Here is a 16,083-nt window from a genome sequence, read left to right on the forward strand (position 1 = left end):
GGACAGCAGAGCTTCCAGTGTGCCACTGTGCATCTGCAGAGGAACTGAAAATTACATTAGAAACATCTTGTCTGAGTATCCTGATAGTGCAAGAAGATGTTAGGGAAAAGGTTTGAAGCTTAGACAAAGAATTTATGGTATAATGGGACCCAAGCCCTACCTTACCACCCTCAGTGGAAAGCCATGTGCCATTCTGAGCACTGAAAAAGCTCTGAGAAACGTAGTTTCTTCATTGTTGAAAAGTTAGAGTTCATACGTTCTCAATGGGTTGATGGGCCATAGACCAACTTCAAGGCAGGATAGTAGGAACACAGCAAAAGACAGAGAAAAAAGAGGCTCAGGCCTCTTATAGACTTTTTTCCACTTAGAATCCTAGGTGGGGTGAACTAATCAAGTGACCCTCTTTTTCTAGTTGAAGATCCCTGCCTTTCACACCCAGTTGAAGGCATGGTGGCTAGTCTGGAAGTACATTTACAACATGCCTCCTTGATAAGACTTCAGTCATGGGGCGGACTTCTAAAATATGAGTTTCTTCTTTTGACTTGCTACACTTGCTTTTCCCAAAGTTAGGAGCTCTTCAGTAATATGTAAGGTAGTGGTTCACAAGGTATGAAATCTACTGTACGAGTAGGATTTGGAGCCTATCTGGTCCATTTGAATTTTGGAACAGTGAAGAAAACTTCAGTTGAATCTGAATAAACAAGTCTTCATGAGCATTCTATTACGTAAGTCAAGCCTGGTTTAATTGGAAATGTGACTTTCCTGGCCTATGGATCTGTGGCCTCTTGGAATCAGTTCAGCAAATGGCCCCATTACTGGCCTGGCCCACGGTTGCCTGGCAGGCACTCAGTATCAAGTTCATTTGTGTACTGTAGATATGTGACTCCCACACACCTGGAAATAAAGGAAAATAAAATATTGACCATATGACAAGAGTAGGTAGGGAAAAGGGAGGCCTTCACCTGAACCAGGGTGCACCAGTGAGTGGTAGGATAACTTGTTTTCAGTGGTAAACTTCAAATAGAAGAGGCAATAGTGCCTCTAATGGTCCAACCCTATCCGGGTCTTGCACTGATGGAACTCATGTTCCATCAGCACAAGGCCCCAGTTGCTCGCGTGGCAGCACAAGCAGGTGCCACCAAAACAACTGCTAGACACAGGCACACACCAATGACCTCTGGAGCCCCCACTGGAGCAGGTAAGTTAGCAGAAGGGCTGTTTCAGGGGAGGAGTTGGGTGGGGATTGGGACCAGCAAGAACAAGGGCAGGCTAGAGACAAATATTGTTAACAGCAGCAGCAATATCCTCCCCCCTCCTGCCTGGGCTCCCTTGAATGCCACCCAGATTTATGCCCGGCAAAGCACTGGCACAGATCTGAGTACACCCACTGGGGATAAGGCAGTGCCAGAGCAGTAAGTAAAAGAGTTTTTATTTACTTCTCCACTGCTGCCTGGTCAGACTATAACATGCAACGGACACTGAGCCAGTGTTGCTGCCCGTTCTGGGCTGTCCCAGGATAGGACTGTACTGTAAGTTAAGTTACTCACCAAGGACTACAGCACTGGTTAAATTAACTTACTTGGTTAACTTACTGGTTAAGTTACTTGGTTAAATTAACTTGGGGCGCAATCCAAACCTGCACTGGAGCAGGCAACCCAGGAGGCTTGCGCTGCATCCAACGCAGGTTTGTTGGGTGCAGTGGCTCAGCCAGGGGCAAGGGGAAGCTCTTCCCCTTATGCCTGGGTAAGGACTGCACGCCCCAATGGGTCTCCTCGGACCTGCGCCACCTCTGGAGGTGGTGCAAGTCCAAGGAGAGCAGAGCGGCTCAAAGTTGCTCCGTTCACCACGCGGACGGGGGTTGGGATGCGGCATAACTGCCAGGTCCCAGCCCCACCCCCAGCTCCCTGCATGCCCGCCCCCGCAGCCGCCCATCACCTGCCTTCCCCCCGCTCAGAGATGCCCCTCCCTCCTCCTCCCCGCCCCCACACCTGCCTTCACCGCTTGTGTCGGTGCGCATGCGCACCGGCACAAGCGGCAGGGAGGAAGCTGCTGTGGAGGTCTCCGTGCATCGGCGCATCTGGATGCGCCAGTGCAGCTTCCTCCCACAGAGGCGCAGACATCCTTTACAGCACGTTTGCGACCGTCCAGGGCTTCCTATGCCAGCATAACTGCCGGTTAGGATTGCGCCCTTGGTTAAGTTATTTACCAAGTACTACAGCAAGTTTCCATATATTTGAGATTGCTGTAAGTTCTTGTGGGGGCAGGTGAAGAGGCAGCGGGGATGGGGGGAAGTCAGCTCAGGGGGCTGCTGGACTTGGCTGCACTTACCAGAGCCTCCTGCAGCCTCCCAGGAGTGTGGGCAGCCCTGCGCGACAGTCTGCAGGGCTCCCCAAAGCTTTGAAAGCAAAAGCGGCGCAATTGCGCCCCGCCTCCGCTAAACCAGAAGTAGAGCGCGATTGTGCCACTTTCATTTCTAAAGCTTCAGGGAGCCCTGCAGAAGGTCAGCAGGGCTCCCCACACCACCAGGAGGCTGCAGGAGGCTCTGGTAAGTGCAGCCAAGTCCCAGCAGCCCCGAGCCTCCTCCCTGCCCCCACCCCTTAAGGGGAAAGTGGCCAGGACCTGAGAACTGGGGCGTCATGACGCCCCAGTTTGAAAAGCCCTGGATTAGGAGAAATGAAGACAAAATGCATGCGAAAGGTACCTGCCTGTATCAAAAGGCAAAAGGGGAGACTTGTTCATTAAAAATATTTGTGGCATGCATAGGGTGGTCTTCAGATTTTAGTGAGCAATGCAAAATATCCTATTACAATTAAATAAAGCTGCTATTATGTAGCACGTTTTGTATAGTGTCAAGCAGTAATTAACTTGTTCGAGAGAAAACAGCAGGCAACTGTGAAAATATTTAAACACTATTTTCTTCCTGACCTAAGTGCCATTTGCACAAAAGACCATGAATCCCACTTGGCATGCAGATAATTCTTACCAGCTGAATAATACTTAGGTCTAACACTTACCTTTTACTTACTGCTGTTTCCATTGCTAGGTTCCCTCTCAGACAGCCTGTGAGGATCAGTCTCATGTAGTAAACCAGCAGGTAGTGCCATGAGAGAAGTCAATTCTAGGCCTATAGCGCTTTAGGTAGCACAATAGTTTAAGACACAGCTAAAGACGGAGTCCCTGGTTCAACCTGTGCCTCACTGTGTAGTAGCCTCTGCAACTCTTTCTTTGAATTACTGGACAACAGAGAACCTTTCCAAGATGGAAGAGATTCAGAGGGTTGAATGTCACTTTTGAGGCCCCTATCTTTTTCTTCTCAGTGTGTCTTGTTTGGCAGTGTCAAATGTATGAACTCAGAGCAATTGACGCACACACACCCAGACAGTCTGTTACACCCCCAATGACAATTAACAATTGCTAATGAGTGCTGATGAGCCTTGCCCCTGACACTACACTCCAAAGCACCACATATATATAGCAATGCTATATATAATTTTAATAATTTTAGAAAGCCTCTTCTTCCTCTTGATCAATGCCAGTGAGGTAGTGAGGAAGCTATACTATTTCTGGGACCTCAGCCCAGTATTTTTAAAACTTTTCTTTTTTTTAATATGAGGGAGTAGAAGGAAGAGTCAGTATGTGACACAGCGGCTCACTTGAAAGCAAACTTATTTTCGATTACCCTCCTGTAGTTTGGAACGAATATTCAGAAGAGAGCCTTGGGGGCTTAAATAATTATGACATTGCTGCCAAGCTAGGAAGAGACAGCTTTTTTCTTTATGGAATGCCTCTGAACAACCTAACAGTGGTTCTCGAACTTTTAGCACCAGGACCCACTTTTTAGAATGTGAATCTGTCGGGGCCCACTGGAAGTGATGTCATGACATCATCAAGCAGGAAAATTTTTAACAGTCCTAGGATTTAATCCTACCCACACTTACCCAGAAGTAATTCCCATTTACTATCATTGTTAAAAGCATATATAGAGTAGACTGTTAAAAGTACAGATCTGTAACATTTCCCCAAATGCAGTCACATACCATGGCAGCATCAAGTCTAACATATTAAAAATAAAATATTGAAATGAATGGGGTTGGTCGGCAACCTTCAGTCTCGAAAGACTATGGTATAAGCCTACAGCACCCGGTATTCCCAGGCGGTCTCCCATCCAACTACTAACCAGGCCTGACCCTGCTTAGCTTCTGAGATCAGACGAGATCAGGCATGTGCAGGGTAACAGTTGCTGACAATGAATGGGGACCCACCTGACATTGGTTCGCAACCCACCTAGTGGGTCCCAATCCACAGTTTGAGAAATACTGACCTAACTGAAAGTCCAGATGTTCTTGCACCAGATCTAGTGTTCTGATAGCAAGCAGCACTTAACAGCCATCTCAAAAGGAGGCATCCTCCAGCCTGCCAGCCAGCAGCAAGGCCAAAGCAGCCCTGAAGGAAGCAACATGCAGCAAAAAGACCACCAACAAAAGTAAGTCATTAGGAGAGGCGGGATGGGGTGGTGGTGGGGTAGTGGGAGGGCAGACTGAGTCCTGGAAGGGGCTGAGTTAGACAGTAGCAGTGTCTGCAGAATCCAAAGCCCCTTCCTGAACCTGTCCTGTAGCCCAGAGTTGTACAGACCTGCACCAGCAATATTAATAGCACAGATCTAAGTAGACTCCTCCATGCCACTGAGGCTTACTCTTGCTTACCCAGAGTTGCAAAACACAACACACTAATGTGTAATACCCAGTCGCTCCAAGAAATAGTGAGCAGCACAGGCTGGTTGGCAGCTGACCTCCCAGATCTCCAGGCAATGCCGAGTCAGCAGCAGGGGCAAGTTGTGGGCAGGGAGGGGAGGAACAGGGAGCTGCAGAGGATGGATTCCATGGCAGCTGGGTATGCTGGATTTTATCCCCTCTTTTTTAATAGCTCCCTACCCCTTCTCTCTCTTTGAATGCACACCACATACCCAAATAGGAGGCTCAGAGGCAGCCTGAGAACTTACATGGATATAAGTAAAATGTTTTTAGGTTTCAGGTTGACCTGCCATCATAGCACGTAGTCTGTACCTGTACCAGACCAGGGCAGGAGGTCTGGTCTAGAGGGTAGAGCCTCCGTTAGCCTGAAGATAACATCAGAAGGTCACCAGTTCGAGGACACCAGCAGCTCCCTGAACGGCTCAGAATGGCAAGACCTTGAAGCAGCTGACAAGCCGAGCTGAGTGATTCCACCTGCTCTTGGTGTGAGCAAGATGCTTCTTGGCTACCCTCTGTGTGAGAGATGGAGCTGTGTGTCAGCCTGTGTGGGAGAACTGGAGGCCAGAAGTGAGACCAAACCAGGAAGATCCATTCTGAAATGTTGTTGGTTCTTGAAAGAGAGAACCTCTATGAGTGTAAAAATCTCCTTGAGGGATTTAGAAACGCCTGCCTATGTAAACCGCCTTGAATAAAGTCAGAGGAGTAATCCGATGACCAGAAAGGCGGTATAGAAATACCTAGTTGTTGTTGTTGTTGTTGTTGTTATAATAATAATAATAATAATAATAATAATAATAATAATAATAATAATAATAATAATAATTACTACCACCACCACCACCTTTTTGGTATGGCTGAATGTGATAGCGTGGCAGGGGATAAAATTGAACTATTCACATAAAGAGGGTGGCAGACTGAAAAGTGGCCCAGAGTTGTTGTTTTTAACCATATGCAGCCTTGGCAGACTGCCAGTCTGAGCGAACAGAAGGACAAGGGGAAGCTGCTGAATTCAGCCCTTTCCCCTCCAGTCAGATCAGTTTTTGTCAGATCAGAACTGCTCCCTTCTTTCACCTCCTGCCTGCCCTTCCTCCACTGAGACTGTCAGCTTGCTGAAGCTGCTTTTCATTAAAATGAATTAAAATAAAATAAAAAAACAAAGAGGGCGTTCGAGCACTGTCTGATGCAACTCTTCAATCAGTAAGTTCTAACTGACCTGCTAAGCAGTGGTAAGTATATTATTATAGTATACTGCGTCTGTTTCAAAGCTAGCCATTCAAGTACTTTGAACGGAATTACTAAAACCTTGCTTCAGCATTAGCCAGAGCTGAAAATAATGAATACATAATCATTTTATATGTAAGTATGAGAGACAAATGTATAATACAATAATTATCAAGACCCATTCCATTCCAAATATTATCACCTCAAAGATCAAGTCCATTATGGATATTACATCTTGATTATGATATACACATGTATTATTTATTGTATTGATTTGCCATTTTTAAAAAAGACAGCAATGTATACATGGATGCATGGATTACCCTAAATGATTTCCATCCTTAATGATATACTCTTCACATTATTGTTCAATTACCATAGTATGAAATACATAATGCATGTCTACCAGCAACTGCAATGAAAAAGGAGTCTCATGTATTTATAATATTGCTATACCACTTTTCAACTATATAGGTGGCGTGCCAGCTAGCCCTTCCATCATCAGGACCTCCCAACAGTAGAGGTGCAAGTCAGGATGCTACCCAATACAGAGAGAGAAAAACAACAATGAAATGCTTAGGGCTGCAGATGGAAGCATAGTTCTTCCATTTACAATGCAGAGAATTAAAAGGGGGAAAAAGACAGAAAGGCTATGGACATCAGAATATGGTGGTCAGAATTTTGTAAATTATTTGTTTACTTTCTATATGGTAGTGGAGGAAAATTGCCATCTTCCTAATAGTCCCAGGCACTGGATTGCTTGAATGCATTGCTTGAATCCAAATCCTGCTATCTTCCCTCATTTATGATGCTATCGCCCTGCCAGACTTTATAAACTTTGTTGGGGACAACATAAAGATAAGAATTCTATTGTATATGCAGCTCAATGGATGCAGCAAAGGAGAAACCTGATAGGCACTTCGCTAAGACCAATTCCTCCCTCCCGCATCCTTCATCCATCTCTCATGCAGGACTGTGAACAGCTAAGCCATCAGAATATCATGCTAGCTAAAAATTATACCATTGCTTGAGGCAGAAGCTCCATTAGCCTTGCTTGACTTAATACATACACTTTTCTGCTCCATTTCAGGATACATCTACATTGCAAACTGATGCTGTATTAGTTTAACCCACAGTTCCCCTCAAAGTAGCCCAGGTAAATGTAGTTTGGGCAGTGTGCTGAACACTCGCTGTAGAAGGTCTCAAGGCAAACTAAAGAAAGGAAACCACAACAGTTAGCCAGGTCTGAGTTTGTGTTGAGGGTTACTCAAACTGCTACTCAATTGTAAATCACTTCCTTATATTCCTATAATTTACTTTGGAAGCTCTTGCCTAGTGCTAGACAAAAAGGTTAGTCCAGGGGTGTCAAACATAAGGCCTGTGGGCCAGATCTGGCCCCTGGAAGCTCTTTCTCCAGCCCCCATTATAATGGGGCTCTCCCAGAGTTGTCCTTTCAGTAGAAACGGAGCTGCTGAAAGGGCAGCCCAAGTGACAATTGGGCTCTGTCATATCTTGAAAATATTATCAAGATTAGCGCATTTTCTCTTCTGTTATTAGCATCTAATGAGTTTCTGTGTGAGAACAAAATTTCTGGCCATCATCTGCTTCATGACATCATTTCTTGCTTAATGATGTCACTCAGCAGGCACCATGAATACTACTTGGCCCACTATATGAATAGAGTTCTTCTCACCCAGGATTCCTGGTGAACATTTCAAACAAAAACAACCCTCCTGCCACTCCTGACTGGGGAACTGCTTCCAACAACCAAGGTGTGTGCATAAATCCTGCTTCAGTCACTTATCCAGAAAAATACATCACAATGGCTTTAAGACTCTGCTGTCACGCTGATATTAGTAAGAAAATCCTACGGAATTGGAGACAGCGGTCTACAAGTTTGGAGGACTTTGCGTGTTGGAAGAGACCCATCAAAGCCATTAGAAACAACTAAACTTATAGGGCAGTATTTAGAATGAGGTGAGGAATAGAAGCAACTGTGTACACTGCCCTGAGCTCTTTGGAGGAAGGGCGGTATAAAAATGTGAAAAATAAAAATAAATAATAATAAGGGAGTCAGGCATCATCAGTGGCATAGCTAATCAGATCAGGGAGGTGACAAGGAAGGACAGGGTTGTAATCATGGGGGACTTCAATTATCCTCATATTGACTGGGTCAATTTGTGTTCTGGTCACGATAAGGAAACCGTATTTCTTGACGTGCTAAATGACTGTGGCTTAGATCAGCTAGTCACGGAGCCCACCAGAGGACAGGTGACTCTGGATTTAATTTTGTGCGGTACGCAGGACCTGGTTAGAGATGTAAACGTTACTGAGCCATTGGGGAACAGTGATCATCCTGCGATCCGTTTTGACGTGCACGTTGGGGGAAGAATACCAGGCAAATCTCTAACAAAAACCCTTGACTTCCGACGGGCGGACTTCCCTCAAATGAGGAGGCTGGTTAGAGGGAGGTTGAAAGGGAGGGTAAAAAGAGTCCAGTCTCTCCAGAGTGCATGGAGGCTGCTTAAAACAACAGTAATAGAGGCCCAGCAGAGGTGTATACCGCAAAGAAAGAAGGGTTCCACTAAATCCAGGAGAGTGCCCGCATGGCTAACCAGCCAAGTTAGAGAGGCTGTGAAGGGCAAGGAAGCTTCCTTCCGTAAATGGAAGTCTTGCCCTAATGAAGAGAATAAAAAGGAACATAAACTGTGGCAAAAGAAATGTAAGAAGGTGATAGGGGAGGCCAAGCGAGACTATGAGGAACGCATGGCCAGCAACATTAAGGGGAATAATAAAAGCTTCTTCAAATATGTTAGAAGCAGGAAACCCGCCAGAGAAGCGGTTGGCCCTCTGGATGGTGAGGGAGGGAAAGGGGAGATAAAAGGAGACTTAGAGATGGCAGAGAAATTAAATGAGTTCTTTGCATCTGTCTTCACGGCAGAAGACCTCGGGCAGACACTGCTGCCCGAACGGCCCCTCCTGACCGAGGAGTTAAGTCAGATAGAGGTTAAAAGAGAAGATGTTTCAGACCTCATTGATAAATTAAAGATCAATAAGTCACCGGGCCCTGATGGCATACACCCAAGGGTTATTAAGGAATTGAAGAATGAAGTTGCAGATCTCTTGACTAAGGTATGCAACTTGTCCCTCAAAACGGCCACGGTACCAGAAGATTGGAGGATAGCAAATGTCACGCCTATTTTTAAAAAGGGAAAGAAGGGGGACCCGGGAAACTATAGGCCGATCAGCCTAACATCCATACCAGGTAAGATGGTGGAATGCCTCATCAAAGATAGGATCTCAAAACACATAGACGAACAGGCCTTGCTGAGGGAGAGTCAGCATGGCTTTTGTAAGGGTAAGTCTTGCCTCACAAACCTTATAGAATTCTTTGAAAAGGTCAACAGGCATGTGGATGCGGGAGAACCCGTGGACATTATATATCTGGACTTTCAGAAGGCGTTTGACACGGTCCCTCACCAAAGGCTACTGAAAAAACTCCACAGTCAGGGAATTAGAGGACAGGTCCTCTCGTGGATTGAGAACTGGTTGGAGGCCAGGAAGCAGAGAGTGGGTGTCAATGGGCAATTTTCACAATGGAGAGAGGTGAAAAGCGGTGTGCCCCAAGGATCTGTCCTGGGACCGGTGCTTTTCAACCTCTTCATAAATGACCTGGAGACAGGGTTGAGCAGTGAAGTGGCTAAGTTTGCAGACGACACCAAACTTTTCCGAGTGGTAAAGACCAGAAGTGATTGTGAGGAGCTCCAGAAGGATCTCTCCAGACTGGCAGAATGGGCAGCAAAATGGCAGATGCGCTTCAATGTCAGTAAGTGTAAAGTCATGCACATTGGGGCAAAAAATCAAAACTTTAGATATAGGCTGATGGGTTCTGAGCTGTCTGTGACAGATCAGGAGAGAGATCTTGGGGTGGTGGTGGACAGGTCGATGAAAGTGTCGACCCAATGTGCGGTGGCAGTGAAGAAGGCCAATTCTATGCTTGGGATCATTAGGAAAGGTATTGAGAACAAAACGGTTAGTATTATAATGCCATTGTACAAATCTATGGTAAGGCCACACCTGGAGTATTGTGTCCAGTTCTGGTCGCCGCATCTCAAAAAAGACATAGTGGAAATAGAAAAGGTGCAAAAGAGAGCGACTAAGATGATTACGGGGCTGGGGCACCTTCCTTATGAGGAAAGGCTACGGCGTTTGGGCCTCTTCAGCCTAGAAAAGAGACGCCTGAGGGGGGACATGATTGAGACATACAAAATTATGCAGGGGATGGACAGAGTGGATAGGGAGATGCTCTTTACACTCTCACATAATACCAGAACCAGGGGACATCCACTAAAATTGAGTGTTGGGCGGGTTAGGACAGACAAAAGAAAATATTTCTTTACTCAGCGCGTGGTCGGTCTGTGGAACTCCTTGCCACAGGATGTGGTGCTGGCGTCTAGCCTAGACGCCTTTAAAAGGGGATTGGACGAGTTTCTGGAGGAAAAATCCATTATGGGGTACAAGCCATGATGTGTATGCGCAACCTCCTGATTTTAGGAATGGGTTAAGTCAGAATGCCAGATGTAGGGGAGGGCACCAGGATGAGGTCTCTTGTTCTCTGGTGTGCTCCCTGGGGCATTTGGTGGGCCGCTGTGAGATACAGGAAGCTGGACTAGATGGGCCTATGGCCTGATCCAGTGGGGCTGTTCTTATGTTCTTAATGATCGTGTAGCCCAGTGCCAGGCTCAAAATGTTGCCCTGGAAGTGATGTCACAACCAGAAGTGATGTCACTCCGGGGATTTTAAAAAAGTGAAAATTGGGAGGAACCCACCTCCTCCTCACTTGCTCTGCTGCCTCCCCCCAGTCAGTGGCATAGCTAAGGCATCTATCTGCTACCTGGGGTAAAAGAAGATTTTGTAGCCCCCCCCCCCCACTCATGACAAAAGCAAATTTAATTTAAAAGCAAATAAATAAGAAGTGTGCCCTTGATTTGTTTGAGACACTGTGCTGGGGTGAAGAGGGATGGCTATTCTCCCCCTGCTAAATATAAGAGGGGCACCACTTGAAAAAGTGCCTTTTTACTCAGTTACCAGGGGTAACTATATTATGATACATGGAAATGAGAACTGACTCATATTAACACCTTATTAGTTTCATGCTGTATCATGATAACATGTCATTGCAACATGCCAATAACATAAAAAAATGTCATTGGCTCTGAGAACAATCAGTCTCATCGGTCAGTTTTGAGTTCAGAAAAGCCACTTTTTGTGCCATAAGACAGTTGTGTTTTCATTTTCTGGTGAATTGGCCATAACTTTTGATAGACTACAGATATTCCTATGCAGTTTGTTTCATTGTATTTTGCATTAAATTACCTTTCTGATTATATACACAACATGATAGTGTTATTCATACATACCAAGATTTTCACAATTTTGGTCACTAGTGTCAAGTTCAGCTTGTGGCCCCCCTAAAGCTTGATGGCCGTTGCAACTGCTACCCCCCCACTCCCTTAGGTACGCCACTGGGCATCATTACAGACCTGTTGTATTTTCTTGTTAATGCAACAATTACATTTTACCAATGTTGTGAGCTAAGCAGGATACAAATCAAATACGTAACTTAAAATACTTTACCTGCCCATTCAAAGTCTGATTAAATAAATCAGGTTTGTCTCCCCTTTTTTAAATTGACTTCCATACCATGAACCAATGATCTGCCAAACCCACCAGGCTCTGTCCCCACCAGTCAACACTTGCCAGAACCCCATCCCATCAAATTCCCACCAGTCTACACTTCCTAACCCTCCAAAACTCACCAAGCTCAGCTCCTATTCATAGATATATTTAAAAAAAAAAACAACTGAGTTGACGCAGGGCAGAGAACTAATGAACATGAAGAACAACAAACAAAGAAATTCAAACTACAGGGAATCTCAGGAAAATATATACACATTTCATAGTGTCACATTTAGCCGCCTCGGATCCCTTCAGGAAGAAAGGTGGGGTATAAATATAACAACAAACCAGGCAGCTTGAGGTGACTCCTTGGGGGAAGGGGACTTTCGTTCCCTTCCTCTGGGTAAGGGAAGTAGCCCCACAATGGGGCTACTTGATTCTCTGCCAGCACTTGAGCAGGTGCAGAAACGGAGAGTCCCATATCGGGCCACATGGCCCAACATGGGGCTCAGGACTCAGTGGAGCCGGGCTCCACTGGTCCTGCCTTCCTCCCACTCTGCTCCCTCCCCCTGCCATACTCCTTCCCATCCTCTCTCCGCTGTCCCTCCACCTCCCCCCACCCTGGAATGCTTCCTCTCCATCTCCCCCCCCCACACCCTCACTCATCTCTGCCGTCCAGTGGTCCAGGCAACCGCTGGGTGGTGGAACGTGGACCGTGAACTGGGGCTGGCCCAGCGCGGGCTCGCCCTGGGCTAGCTCCGGTACCGGGCCTGTTGTAAGGTCTTGTAAACATGCCTTTTGGCATGTTTGCAACAGTGCATGCCAGTGGTAAGTTGACACACACTGTTCAGGATCAAGCCCCAAGTGATCTGCAGACATTCACCAACGTGTGTGCTGGGATGGTTCCACACATCTCTTCAGTTGCTTCCCTTAGATCAGTGGTTCCCAAACTTATTCGAATGGCAGCTCCCTTGGCCTACTGGGCCATTGACCGTGGTTACCTATTAGGGCTACATTCCTATATACTGCATAAGGTGGCAGGGTTTTGCGAGGATTCCATGGCTCTCCTGGATGGTCTCCACGGTTCCCAAGGGAGCCACGGCTTACAGTTTGGGAACTACTGCCTTAGATGTTTGAGTGTTGCATGTTTCTACAATGAAGTATATATGAATTAGAGCTCATTAAAACGTGTGTACTTTTTTTTTTATAGACACCCTGTATATTTTTATCCAAAAGCGTAGCCTCTCTTTTCATACTGCGTGCTCTGGAATGCAGTGATTTTAATCATCCTGGGTGCCTCATTAGCTCAAAGAAGTTTCTTGGCTGAGTTCATTTAATTTCAAAATTGCTTAAAACAAACATAATGCTTGTTATCTTGACAGTTATATTTTCCTTGCTTCACCCATAAACCATTTCTGAGAGGCAGAATGAATACGTACAGTTTGGATTACAGATTTAGATTCCATAGCTCAAGTGTTAACAGACCCAACATGTATTCAAGATAATGAAATTTCCCAAACCCCAAAGCCTTCCAACTGCTACCTCATGAATCACCAACCCTGGGCAAATATCACAACATCTATGCATGGTGGGGAACTGCACCAGCTGATCCACTCCCCTAGCCTATCCATATCTAGTCCCTTGATGTTTGTGGAGTGGCCACACTAAAATAGGGGCCTGGTCAAACACTTGAAAAGCCTTGTCAGCTGATCCTGTATGGGGTAGCTCCACTTCTTATGCCCCTGTAAATTTATAGGCCAGCCAGGCTGCGCCTCAGATTATCTTAAAATAGCAATTGCAGAATTTGCCATCACAAAACCAGAGGTGAGTAGAAATCACTATTTTAAGACATCCTGAGGCTTGGGGAACCTAATTATTTGATTTTGCCTATAAACCACTTTGTGAACTTTTTTTTGTTGAAAAGCAGTACATAAATATTAATAATATAATTTCATTGTGAACCTTGCTGTTGAAGTCTCCCTTCAGCCAAAACTGCATCCCAGATATCGACTATAAAGCAGTCATGCTTGGATCCGATATATCTTGTGAGAAATCCAATAGAAAAGCAGAGTCTATTTTTTTTTTACCCACTTTATATCCGTGGAGGATTTTTTCTTCAACAAGAATGAACAAGAAGAAAATGCATTGCCTTACCAGCATGCTAAACACTCTGCAGTTAGGTGACTCCAATTCCAAAAAAAGGTGAGTCACAACTGCTTTTAGCAAATTGATTTACTGATTGTCCAGAATGCCTATCATTCCTGACGGCAATCCTCCTACCTGTCATCACAGACCAGAGGTCCATCCCCATTCATAAGAACATTACTCTTGTCAAAGAAATTGAAGGTCCTATTCAAATCACAGCTTCCTGCCAACTCTGATCTCTCATTCCATCTTTCACACCATAATCTGCTTAAATGGAAGAAAACCTGCTAAGGAAGAAATGCTGAACCTTCCACCTTCTAGTAAGCCTGCCTGAGGATCATACCTGTCAGTTTGCATGTCTCAGCAAAGTGCCCATCAACAATAAGGAATGGAAAGTGTTGGGGGTGAGCTATCCTTGTAATGCATTCCGCAGGCAATCATCTTGCTACTTTCCACTTCTCTACCTACAACTGTGTTCCTTTTTTCATAATGCAGACATGTTTTTATAAAGCAAAAATTGTGAAAGATAAAGATATTCATATTCACTAAATGCAAGGCAAACAGGTGAAGCTGACTGCTCATAATCTTTCTCCAGTTCACAGCAGCCTTAATTACAATTTCAACCTTTGCTACATTTGAATTTCTTAGAAAGGTCCATGTTTTGGGGGGGGGGGTTGCTGATTACATCTATGTGCAATATGGATCATAAATATGTATGTTTATGTCGACATTTATTTCAAAGGAGCAACCTTAGTTTTGTGCTGGAGTGAGCACCAAAATGCTCAAATCACTCCCTACCATGATATATTGGTTCCAGACAAAGGGTTCTATCTTGCTCCTAATGCAAGTGGAAGTTCATGTGGGGGGCATTTTTATTGATTCCTCCTTCCACTGGTAGCCCACCCCCATACCACACCCTACCATACACCAAAAGCCAACATTCAGAAGTGGAGATGAACAGCATACACAAGATATAAATGCAGGGTTTCAAACAGGGATCTTTCCAGTGCTACCTAGTGTCACCAGGGATGACTCCAATGCCTTCTGCATGCAAAGTAGGTACTCTGCCAAAGAGCTACAGCCCCCTAATAGCAAATGTATGTATGCAGCCCTCATCTCCAACTGAAGCAAGAACAGAGGGGTCAACAACCCTTCTGTTTAAAAGGGCCAGATGTTCAGCTGTGACATTTGGCTATACCATTCTCCATCTGGTACACAGCAATCTGGGTGGGAGACTTTGCTTCCCAAGCCTAGCTCCACATGGGCCTGACGTCAGCTGGCCAGCCAGATACAGCCCACGGGCCATAGGTTGCCAACCCCTGGCTGAGAAGATGAGGATTTTGAGCTCAGGTCTTCAAGAAGGAAGAACCATGTACATGTTCTGGATGACAGTTCCAAGCATTAAAGAGCTAGCTAGGGAGAAGATACCAAATCTGTTTACTTAGTGAGACCTACAGCAGATAGAAGTAAGAAACCTGAGTGTATCAGCTACCTTTGCTGGCTTTATAAATTGAGATTTAGTCCTAAGACCACCTTTGGACAGCTGTGGACAGGAAAGTTGGAGAAATAAATATCATGGGTAGGGATATATTGGGATATGAGAGCAGAAAAATAGTTGAATGGAGATGAGTGGCCATAAGAGCTTTAAAAGACAAGGAGTTTGTACTAGACATGAAAGAGGAAGTGCAGAATTCTGTATAGATTTGAGAGGATGAAGGTGTGAACAAGGGAAGGCCATGTAATAGAACGTTGTAGTGATCAAGCCAATAGATGTCCACGACCTCAACCAGTCTATTAGCTTTGGAAGAGAGAGAAAGGTCTTCTTAGGACTAAATTTCAATTTATAAAGCCAGCAAAGATAGCTGATACACTCAGGTTTCTTGTTTCTGTCTGCCGTAGGTCTCACTAAGTAAACAGATTAGGTATCTTGCAAGGCTGATAGCTTTTCTCCAATAGAACTTCATGCCACTGTAAGCATAACTGATTTTAGTATATATTATGCTACATCACATTCATTTCAGTCTTTTAATCATCATCCCTTTATAAAGCAAGAACACATAGATAAATCTCACTCAGTGAAACATCAAATTGGAAGTTGGATACATTAAACAGGGAGGCAAGGGGGTGGAATATGCGAAAGATATTTCACTTGGATGATGGTATAATGAAGACTATCTCTTGGATCTTGAATTGTTATATCACTATGTTGAAACAAGTAAAATAAGCCAGAGAACAGATCTGAAATACCATTTCACGGATAAGAAATCAGTGCATTGATTTTTAAGTG

General features: G+C 45.0%; 1 protein-coding gene and 1 pseudogene across 3 annotated transcripts in view; both read right to left on the bottom strand.

Moving 5' to 3' along the window:
- The window catches only part of PTPRG (protein tyrosine phosphatase receptor type G), a 659,913-nt gene that overhangs the window by 279,649 nt on the left and 364,181 nt on the right, over positions 1–16,083 (bottom strand). The window lies entirely within an intron of this gene.
- Positions 4,129–4,245, bottom strand: LOC136643088 (5S ribosomal RNA; annotated as a pseudogene).

The sequence above is a fragment of the Tiliqua scincoides genome, chromosome 2 (genome assembly GCF_035046505.1).
Source record: "Tiliqua scincoides isolate rTilSci1 chromosome 2, rTilSci1.hap2, whole genome shotgun sequence".
Classification (NCBI taxonomy): domain Eukaryota; kingdom Metazoa; phylum Chordata; class Lepidosauria; order Squamata; family Scincidae; genus Tiliqua; species Tiliqua scincoides.